This window comes from Rhinopithecus roxellana, chromosome 13 (genome assembly GCF_007565055.1).
Source record: "Rhinopithecus roxellana isolate Shanxi Qingling chromosome 13, ASM756505v1, whole genome shotgun sequence".
NCBI lineage: Eukaryota > Metazoa > Chordata > Mammalia > Primates > Cercopithecidae > Rhinopithecus > Rhinopithecus roxellana.
In genome coordinates, this window is record NC_044561.1 from 44,248,006 (window position 1) to 44,258,194 (window position 10,189).

The window sequence follows — 10,189 nt, forward strand, 5'->3', positions numbered from 1 at the left end:
CTGATTTAGCATCTGGCTCCAGCTCCTCCACTGTGGCCCTGGCCCTACCTGTGCTCCTGGAAGGAGCGTTTGGCCTATTCAAAACTAAACCCTACCACCCAGTCTGTCCACATGCGCTTAGAGAGTGTAGTACAATTGGTTGACTGTATAGGACTGTGGGCTTTAGAGACCTTCATGCACGTTTGATCATCGATCCTCACAAAGGCTGTGCAGTTGGGAGATATCCTCCCAGGTTCATAGGTGAGGAATTGATGCCAAGGCATGTTAAGGGGCCTCATGAAGCTGCATAACCAGTGCCCTTAGAACCTCAATAGCAAGAGCAGATACTGATTGGTTACGTTCTTAGGGCTAGATGCTGTGCTAAGAAGTTTACACACATGATCTAATGACACCTCCCAAGAATACCACGGGTTGGGAACTGCTACCACCCCCGTCTCACAGGTGGGCACTCAGGAGCTCACAGAGGATGAGCAACTCGGTGAGGCTGAGATTCCAGCCCAGGCACCCTGACCCCAGAGCTTGAGCTTAGCGTCTGCAGCGCTGCCTTTCCCCTGACGTCAGCCCAGGCATCGCCAGCTGCAGTGGCTTTGGACACAGTTATAGGTGCCCTGCTTAACTGCATCTGGAGGAGGCAGGGTGGGTGAGCTATATCAGGACAAATCCTGGGGGTGGCCCCAGCTGCAGGCAGGACTCGGTCCTTAGCAGAGTGGCCACTGTACAGAAAGCCACACCAAGTCAGAGGGCGTAGGGTGGCACTGCAAGGAAGGAACGTGTCCAACACTCAGCACCCAGGCTGCATCTGGATCGGGGCAGCAGCACAGCTTTCCGGGCAGGCAGGCAGCTGGGGACACCCGTCCAGGGGCAGTGCTGTCCACTGCCAGGCTGGCTGATTGGGACGCAGGGGTGAGACTCTATTCCCTGGCTTGGGCAGAGGCAAGGTTTCCAATGCCAGTGTTTGTTGAACATTTATTATGTGCTGGGTGGTGATGCACTTCACAGAGATGATGCCCTTGAGTGTGCTCTTGGCAGCAGGAAGTGTTTTCCTTATTCTTCAGACAGAGAAACTGAATGCAGAGAGAAGGGAGCTTGACCAAGGTCGTCCGTGAGCAGTGTCAGGCCTGATCTAGCACAACACACCTGGGCAGGTCACCAAGGTTCTGTGCTTCAGAAGCCGGGCTGGGGAGCCCCGGCCCACTGGCAGGAGCAGCACCAGGCTGTGTGAGACTGAGCCCTGGAATACGGGACAGGAGAGCTAACACCCTGATTCTCTATAGCCTGAGCCCTGGGACCCGAGCTGGGCCGAGTGTGCATGGCCCTCTCTCAGGTCTCAGTGGCAGGGGAAGGAGGTCATGGGGACTGGGGACCAGTGTGCCCTTTTACTCATCACCCCATAGCTACCTCCTCCCAACGCTTGTTGTGATACAATGTGTCAAATCTCAGCAAATCCTTCTCATAAGGGGGCAGGATCATCTCCATCCTGTTCCAACAGAGGCTCTAGTCAAGGGCAGTTTATGGGGGAAGAAGGATGTGCTGGGGCCCCCCAGGACCATGCTTAGGCTTGGTGCTTCTATGGAAAGACTCACCACAGAAGTCACAGTAACTTCTAGCAAAAGGAGGCAGATTAAAATCAGCAAATGAGAAAGGCACAGAGTGGGGCCCAGGAGGGACCGGGCACAAGCTTTCAGCTCCTCCCCCAGTGGGGTCACCAGTCAGCACCCGTTCCCTCAGCATCCATGTGTGACAACACTCACAGTTCCTTGCCACCACCCTAGGAGCCCTGAGCCTTGGTGTCCACATTTTTATTGGGGGTCAGCCATGAAAGCATGGAGCACCCACATGACTGCCCATGGCTTCTCAGCCCCCAGCCCCCAAGAGGTCAAAACTGATACAGTGTGGCCCAGGGCTCCGGAAGACCAAGCCAAACCTTTACCCTAAATCCCCTGGTTAGGGTAAACCGTCCAGCAGGGCCCCAGGTCCTAGGTCTATAAAGACACGCTTGTTGGGCAGGATATTCCAAGGGCTTAGAGGTCTTCCCCAGGCCCAGCAGGAGCCAGGCCTGTGGAATGTGCAGGGTCTGGATGCCCAGCCCCACTGAGTGAGCCCCTCCCAGCACAGAGGACAGGTGGTCTGGAAGGGAGGGGCACTAGTGTCTGAGGATGCCTGTGTCCATGGAGCCGCCCTCTGAGCACTGACATCTCATAAAAGCGTGTCCCAGCTGTTGGGGGTCAGCCCCTCCTGTGTCTGGCTCTGATTTCCTTGCAGGGTGGGGAAATTGCCCCACCCCAGGCACCCAGGCGCAGCTGGAGTAAAGGTCAAGGGGGGGCATTAGCTGAAGCTCAGAGCTCCTTGACTTCAGCTGTGCAGAAACGATGAGCACCTGCTGGAGGGACAACTGGTGTGTGCAGCTGATGGCGCACAGCTGAGAGGAGACGCCTCTCGTTTTTGGCTGCATCGTATTTTACACATCCCTGAGGGTGTTTATAATTTTTTTTTTTTTTCGAGTAGCAGAAATCGCCATCAAGCCAGCAAAAATAAACATATCGGTAACCATGGTGACTTCAGCCTTCCAGCACTGGGTAGAAATGACCTCAGGCAGACACAGAGGGGCACAGGCATGGATCTAAAGGCTGGATTCAATTGAAGGTGGACTAGACCTGATTGAAACCCTTCACAGCCCCTGGTGGTTGGAATTCCAGGCTCCCTGCAGGTGTCTGCCCTTGTTTTGTGACCTGGGAGGCCTCAACAGTGACAGGGGCTGTAGCTGCTGGTGCCCGGGCTGGTCTCCTGAGGCCACGACTAGCTTCCTGGGGAAGGGCTTTACCCAACTAGGACCCAGGGCCGGAGACCTGGGCACTGCTCAGCCAGGCTTCCTTCCTCGGGCCTGGACCCACGGTCTGCCTGGGCTTTCGTTGCAGAGCAATGATGCCGAGAAGCTCACATATTCCAAAGTTCACCGGTGCACGCCAGCCTTCTCTCTGTGGATTTTGGGAGAGCAAGAGCGAGAGAGAAACAACAGCAACAAAACTCTGAGGAACTAACAGTGTGAGAAAACAAATTAACATGCAGAATCTTCTATGGAAAATTGATCGATGCCACCAGGTTAGAGCCTTGAGAGTGTCAGTTACGAGCGGGGTGTGAGGGCATGGGAGTCCCCCCTCTGTTAGGACAAAGATGTTGAGGCTTGAACCTTCCCTACCCTGTAACAGGAGATGACTGGGGTGGTGTGTTAAGCAGCAGTGGGGTAGATAAGCCACAGGACAGGGCCTTCCACAGAGATGACAGGGAAGGGGACTTCCTGCCAGGCGGGTGGCCAGAGACCCTGAGTCTTCCAGCAGAGGGGCCCCCAGGCATGGCCTGCTGCTGGCGGGAATGCGTGAGCTGGGGTCTGTGCATGTTCACATAGTCTCCGGGGTCTTAGCTGGGGTTGTGACTGGTAGTAAGAGAATAAATGTTTTGTGGAAGCTATTTTAGAATTCTTAGACAAGCCAAGCCGCAAGCACTTGAGGTTCCCTTCCTGTGGGTTTGCAGTTCCCATTAAATGGAGTCCAGAAAGTTCTCTGGTCCCAGTGAACGGATGAAGGAAGAGGCACGAGGCTGGGTGTTGGGAGGCCTGCGCCCATGGGGCTGAGCCGAGAGGGGTCAGCCTGCTGGAGCTCCCAGGGGTGCACAGCCCAGGCACCACCTTCATAGACCCCTGGGGGTTGCTGGGGGCTGAGAAAGAGGCTGGGCCTGGGGAAGGCCCAGAGGAGACAACCTGGTGACAGTCCAAGGGGGCCAGTGTCCCTTCCACTGTCCACGTGACATGCTTACATCATCACGGAGAATGAGGCCGTAAATTTAACCTCGAGAAGCTCAGCTTGACTGGAGGCAGTGGCTGGAGGAAGCCCTTCCCGGTTCTGTAGCGGGGACATGCAGGCCGTGCTGGACTCGGCCCTTTCTCCAGGGGCAGGTGGCCGGCCCAGGCTTGCCCATCTGTGGGGTCAGAATAATTAAAATGTGTGATACCACAGGGGTCACATCACACACTTGATCCCAAAAGCAGGGGCCGGGCCTGTTCTGGGGGCCTGGCCCAGCCCTGCAAATGGCCCCTCTGCTTGCGCCTAGAGACATCCCGCATGTACTCGGGGCATTTTGAGAAATGGCAATTGGAGGGTTCCTCTCCTGGCTGCCTGGTCACTGGAATCCCGCAGTGCACTGTGGCTGCCTTCTTTGTGGGCAGCAGAGCAAGGAGGCATTTCTCCCTTGTCCGCAGTGAACGTCTGTACTCCCTGCAATACCGCAGAAATGAGAGGCTGTGGGTCTCCCTGCAATTCTGGGTCGTGGACAATGTGCGTGGGAATCTGTGAACACACTCAAACCTCGTCCCAAAACTTCAGACAAGCCAGCAACACAGGCACTCACTACCCAGGCCGCAGCTCTCCAGGACTGATTTCAGGTAGGAACCGTCTACATGACCTCCCCAGGCAAAGCTTTCACCTTCTTCCTAAGGCCCAGCCTCCTCCTAGGGAAAAGGTCATTCCCCGACCTGCTGGCGAGGGAGAGGTGGCCCCGATTCTCACACTCAGGGTCATGGAGCTTGTCCTCCCTCCCAAATCCCATCTGCATGGACACTGATTAGACTGGAGAGAGGAACAGATCAGAGACATAAGACCAGGGTGGGCAAAGGAGGGACCAGGAGGCAGAGGCTAAAAGGGGAGCCTGCCAGGTGCGGTGGTTCATGCCTGTAATCCCAGCACTTTGGGACGCCAAGGTGGGCGGATCACTTGAGATCAGGAATTCGAGACCAGCCAGGCCAGCATGGCAAAACTCGTCTCTACTAAAAATACAAAAATTAACTGTGTGTGGTGGCAGTCTCCTGTAATCCCAGCTACTTGGGAGGCTGAGGCAGGAGAATCACTTGAACCCGGGAGGTGGAGGTTGCAGTGAGTCAAGATCTCACCATTGTACTCCAGGCCAGGGGACAGAACAAGACTCCGTCTCAAAACACAAACAAACAAAAGGGGAACCTGAGACCCCCAGCTCCTGCTGCCCTCAGTCTACCCTGCTGGCAGCAAGTCCAGTCCATGGTTTTTTCGGACTTTGAGGCCCAAACCTTTGATCTGGAAGGATCTGGGATTGCCAAATTGGCAGGGACTAGAAGGTAAAGGGTAGAGTCTGTCGCGGTGGGGTGTGGGGTGCCCTGGACACAGAAGACTGGATTTTGGGTCTTTACCCCTCATTGTCTCTGCAGATGCTTTTGTGAAGATGAGGTCTGCTCTCCAGGTGCTCGCCTCTGCCCCTGGGTCCTGAGGGCACCGGCCCTGCCTCCCCAACCTTCTCCCAGGTGAGAATGCAGGTCAGGCTGGAGCAGACACCTGCAGATCCTCCTAGAATGCAGGCTGCTGGGGACTCCAGATGTGGGAGTCCCCCACAGTCCAGCCGTGGCCGAGAAAAGGGGCATTTTCCACTTTGCTGATCTGTTTGAAGGGAATAACACCCAAAGATGCCTTTCTCCTAAGTCATGGACAGACAAAGGCAAACACGAAAACACCATCAGCCTGGCTGGCCCCGGGCCATGACGCCTGCGGGGCTGAGCGGACTTCTGCTGCATCTGTTGGGAAACAATGCACAGTGGCCCTTGTCCCGAGGACGCAGGCTGCCTTTCAATCACTGCTGTTTCTGGAAAAAGAGGGCCCAGTCTTGCCAGAGAAGCGGGTTTAATAAGGACACAACCCTTCTGTACTCACGATAATCACAGCTCACAGCCGCGGAGAGCTTCATAGCGCCCCGTCCTGTACTGAGCCCTGCACATTTATAATCTCATTTAATCCTCACAGCAATCGGGCAAGGTCAATACCACTGTCACTGCTCCCCTTCAGGAAGCTGAGGAACTGCCTAGGGCCCCAGGATCGGTCAGCCCGAGCCCCCCAGCTGTTAGCTCCCAGAGCCTGGGGTCACAGCGGTGAAAGAAGGGGACATACAAATGCAGAGGGCTCCTGTGCTAGGGGCTTCTGTGTGCTGTCACAGAGGACCACGTAACTGGTAATTTAAAACAATGCACATTTATTCTCTTAAAGGTCTAGAGATTGAAGTCCAACACAGGTCTCCCTGAGCTAAAATCAAGGTATGCAGAGCTGGTTCCTCCCAGAGGCTCGGTTTAGGGAAAATCCACTTCCTGCCTTTCCCGGCTTCTAGAGCTGCCCTCAGGCCTTGGCCCTCGGCCCCTCCTCCCTCTTCAAAGGCAGCGCTGGCGTGGAGGCCTTCTCATATCTCATCCCCCTGAGCTCCTCTTCCACCTGTTCTTTCACATTTAAGGATCTTGGTGATCACTTTGGGCCCAACAGGATAATCCAAAATAAACTCCTGATTTATTTTGTCAGTAGATTAGCAATTTTCATTCCCCCGATGCCTTAACTCACTTTGCCAGGTAAGGCAACCGAGTCACAGGTTCCAGGATTAGGAGGCGGAAAGGGCTTCAGTCGGGTTAATGCATTCAGATCTGTGCTCTCTATAGCCTTTCTGTGCCTTGGCCTGGCAGTCCTGCTGGGGTCTTGTCCCTGCTGGCAGGGACAGGTGCTGGAGTCAGCTCACACCAGCTTGTGAGATCCCAGTGGGGAATAGCTGAAATGCACAATTAATAAATTGTATTAAAACAAAAGTAACATGAGTTTTGATCATCTGTTACCTTTGTTTTAATACAATTTATTAATTGTACATGTTATGGTATTATTACGATGTAATTGTATGATAATCATGCTGTGGCAGTCATTACCTCTCTTGCATCTGTATGGCAGAAATCCTGGTAACAGGAGGTTTGCTAGGGCACACTGGTCTCTGCATTGAGCTTCGTCGTGTCCACTGCTTGGAACGTACCATCGCAAGAGCATTTACGTTGCAAAAATCAGCATGTGCTACAAATCAGGGCTTGATTTTATTGTCTTATTGATTATCTAGACTTAAGAAAATGAGAATAAAAATATTCAATTAATGCAGATTAATTTACAAGTGTGCTATGCTTGTAACTGTTACGTTGTAAATATTACAAAAAGTTGTCAAATCGTAGTTGAATTGCAGCTATAGGTTGGCTACAAATATGAGAGTTTGGCCAAAATCAACAAAAGCATCCATGTGGACCAATTGGCTCTATGGAATTTATTGTAAAAAGTCCTGTATATTTATTATTTGCAAATTGCGTGCTTCCTTTTTATCAATAAAATTTAGAATGGATGGATGTACAGATGTTTACACACACATCTTTTTTGCAGAGAGCTGGTTGTTAAACATTTACCAGCACACCACCACCTCCCTCCCAACTCCCACCCTGCCAGCCTCACCTTCCCAGCCCCACACTCTGTGCTCACGTCCTCTGAGCCACGAACACTTTCCAGAGCCCTCCTGCTGTACCGATGCCCTCTGCCCAGCATGGGATGACCCACCCCAACCACCCTGTCCCCTTGCCTGGCCCATCCTACTGGTCTCCTCAGCTGTTCTCTTCAGGAGGCTGTCCTGGCTCCGGGGTTGGGTCAGTGCCCTTCTGTGTTCTGGGGGTCCCAGGCTTTCCCCCACTGCACCCTGCGGGAATTGTGCTTGCTTCTCTGTCTTTAGGACTGGCCCCTGGTTGCCTCCTTGGTGGGGCCGTACAACTCTCCTTTTGTGCCCCAGAATCTAGCACATTTCCTACATAGTAGATGCTCAATAAACACTCACTCGATAGAACAAACAGAATATTCACTTAAGGAGCTGGGATTGTTCTTGACTGAATGCAGAGTTAGGTCTCCTCCTGGACACAGAAGGAAACAGACAAGGGAAGGTAAAGCGCTGATGGATACATGGTTCTGAAGGGGCCCTGGGTCCTGGCACATGAAGACTCTTGGGCACAAGGGTGGGGAACACTGGGGAATGCCACGTCTCAGCTTCTATGTCTGGAGGGCCCTTTGGACCCTTTTGGCTTCAACAGAGCAGGCACCTGACATCCTTGACAGAGTTCATGCAGTGTTTCTTTCTGCTCCTGGCTTATTTCACTTGACATCATGTCCTTCAATTCCATGATGAGTTTCTTGACAGAGGCGTTTCTTTCTGCAGATGCACGAGGGGTGTGGAACCCAGGACTCAGAGCAGGCAGAGTAGAGTTCCCCCCAGGGACCCTGGGAGCCACGATCCTGCAGCCAGGGGTGCTCAGAGGATAAACAGGTGAGGCAGTTAATTGGGAGGCAGTCCTCTGGGAGCCCCAGCGCAGTTGGCCAGGCATGGAGGCCGTCTATGTGGGCTTCCGTCATGGTGGGGCACTGGGGGCCACATGGGGTTCCTCCGCTTCACGTTGTGGGTGCAGCTCATCATGGGATGACGGTGGGAGGTTGGAGGGGAGACCTGAAGGGTCCCAGAGATGCCAAGTGAAGTCATTGTGATGATGGCAGTGCTGGCTGGTGGCCTCCAAAGCCAGGCAGGGGCAGCCCCTTTCCCTGTGTCCAAGTCCACATGGACACTCTCAGGGCTATGCCCATTTGACACATGAGCAGGGAGACTGAAGTCTGCACGCCTGGTGAATGTCGGCACCAGGACAGCCATTCCATCGAGGCCCTGAAACCACCACAGAATACTCCATATCATGATCGTAAAACACTCAGTGCCACCTGCAAGCTCCTCTGACGGAGGCTGTGGTTCCCACAGAGCCCAGGCGCCTGTGGCACCTTCTGCCCTCCCTCTCCATCCGGAGCCCTGGTGGCTGTGAGGCGGGGGCTCTTCTCTTGTCCTTGCCACTCCCACCAGGTGGTGCACCCCATCCTGGGAGGCCCTCGCCTCCTCTGCCTCTTCTTCTACCCGGAGTGTGAAATCAGTGGACATGTGCTGGGACAGAGTGTGGCGCTAACCCCCGTGCTTGCTCACTCTGCAGGTGCCGCAGGCAGGGGCTGGGTGGGGGGCTGCTGAGCCAGCGTGAGGGCCCTCCCCACATCTTCACCTCGGAAGGAAATGCCCTCCCTGGAGCCGTGGGGCAGTACTGAGGCAGCACAGGTGTTGAGTGCATGTCTGGTGCCAGGCCAGGGGGGCAGCCCGTGTTGGGGACATGGTGGATGCCTCTCTGAGTCCTGGAGCCTGAGTGGCTCTAGCCCCCAGATGTTCTCCAGGAAGCTTTACTGGCCTGAGGGTCGCTCGGGAGGAGAGATGGGCCCTTCCTACTCGGCCTCCAGCAGCTGGGCCCAGCATCTGCCCCCTGCCAACCCCCCTTTTCAGCTCTCTTTTTGGAGACAACAAGGTCACTGTGGCACGAGGACCCACAGTTCCTTATAGTCCAGAGAAATTTAGGGTGGTGGACGGTAAGCTGGGGCAAGAACTGTTCTCGGGCAGCCCCAGCTGGAAACATCACAGATTTGTCAATGAGTTTGCAAACATGATTGAGACACCTCCGCTCAGCAGTCCTGGGCTTCAGGTGACAATGACTCACTGGCAAGGGCTACCAAGTGTGTGTATTTGACCTCAGCGTGTTACACATGCACAACACACAGACACACAGACACACACACACAGAGAAATACACACAGGCTGGGCACGGTGGCTCAGGCCTGTAATCTCAGCACTTTGGGAGGCCAAGGCGGGCAGATCACTTGAGGTCAGGAGTTCGAGACCAGACTGCCCAGCATAGTGAAACCCCATCTCTACTAAAAATACAAAATTAGCTGAATGTGGTAGCGCATGCCTGTATTCCCAGCTACTCGGGACGCTGAGGCAGGAGAATTGCTTGAACCTGGGAGGGAGACATTGCAGTGAGCCAAGATCACACCACTGCACTCCAGCCCCAGCAACAGAGTGAGACTCCGTCTCAAAAAAAAAAAAAAAAAAAAAAAAAGGAACACAGAGACAAACCCAAACATATACACAGACACACACACACACACAGAGAGATACACGCAAACACATACACACACTGACACACAGACACAGAGATGCACATAGATACACACAGACACAGAGCAACACATACAGACGCACACAAACACACACATACAGACATATGCACAGAGAATCACACACACAGAAGATATACACACACAGACACACAGACACAGAGCAACACATACAGACGCACACAAACACACACATACAGACATATGCACAGAGAATCACACACACAGAAGATATACACACACAGACACACAGACAGAGCAACACATACAGATGCACACAAACACACACATACAGACATATGCACAGAGAA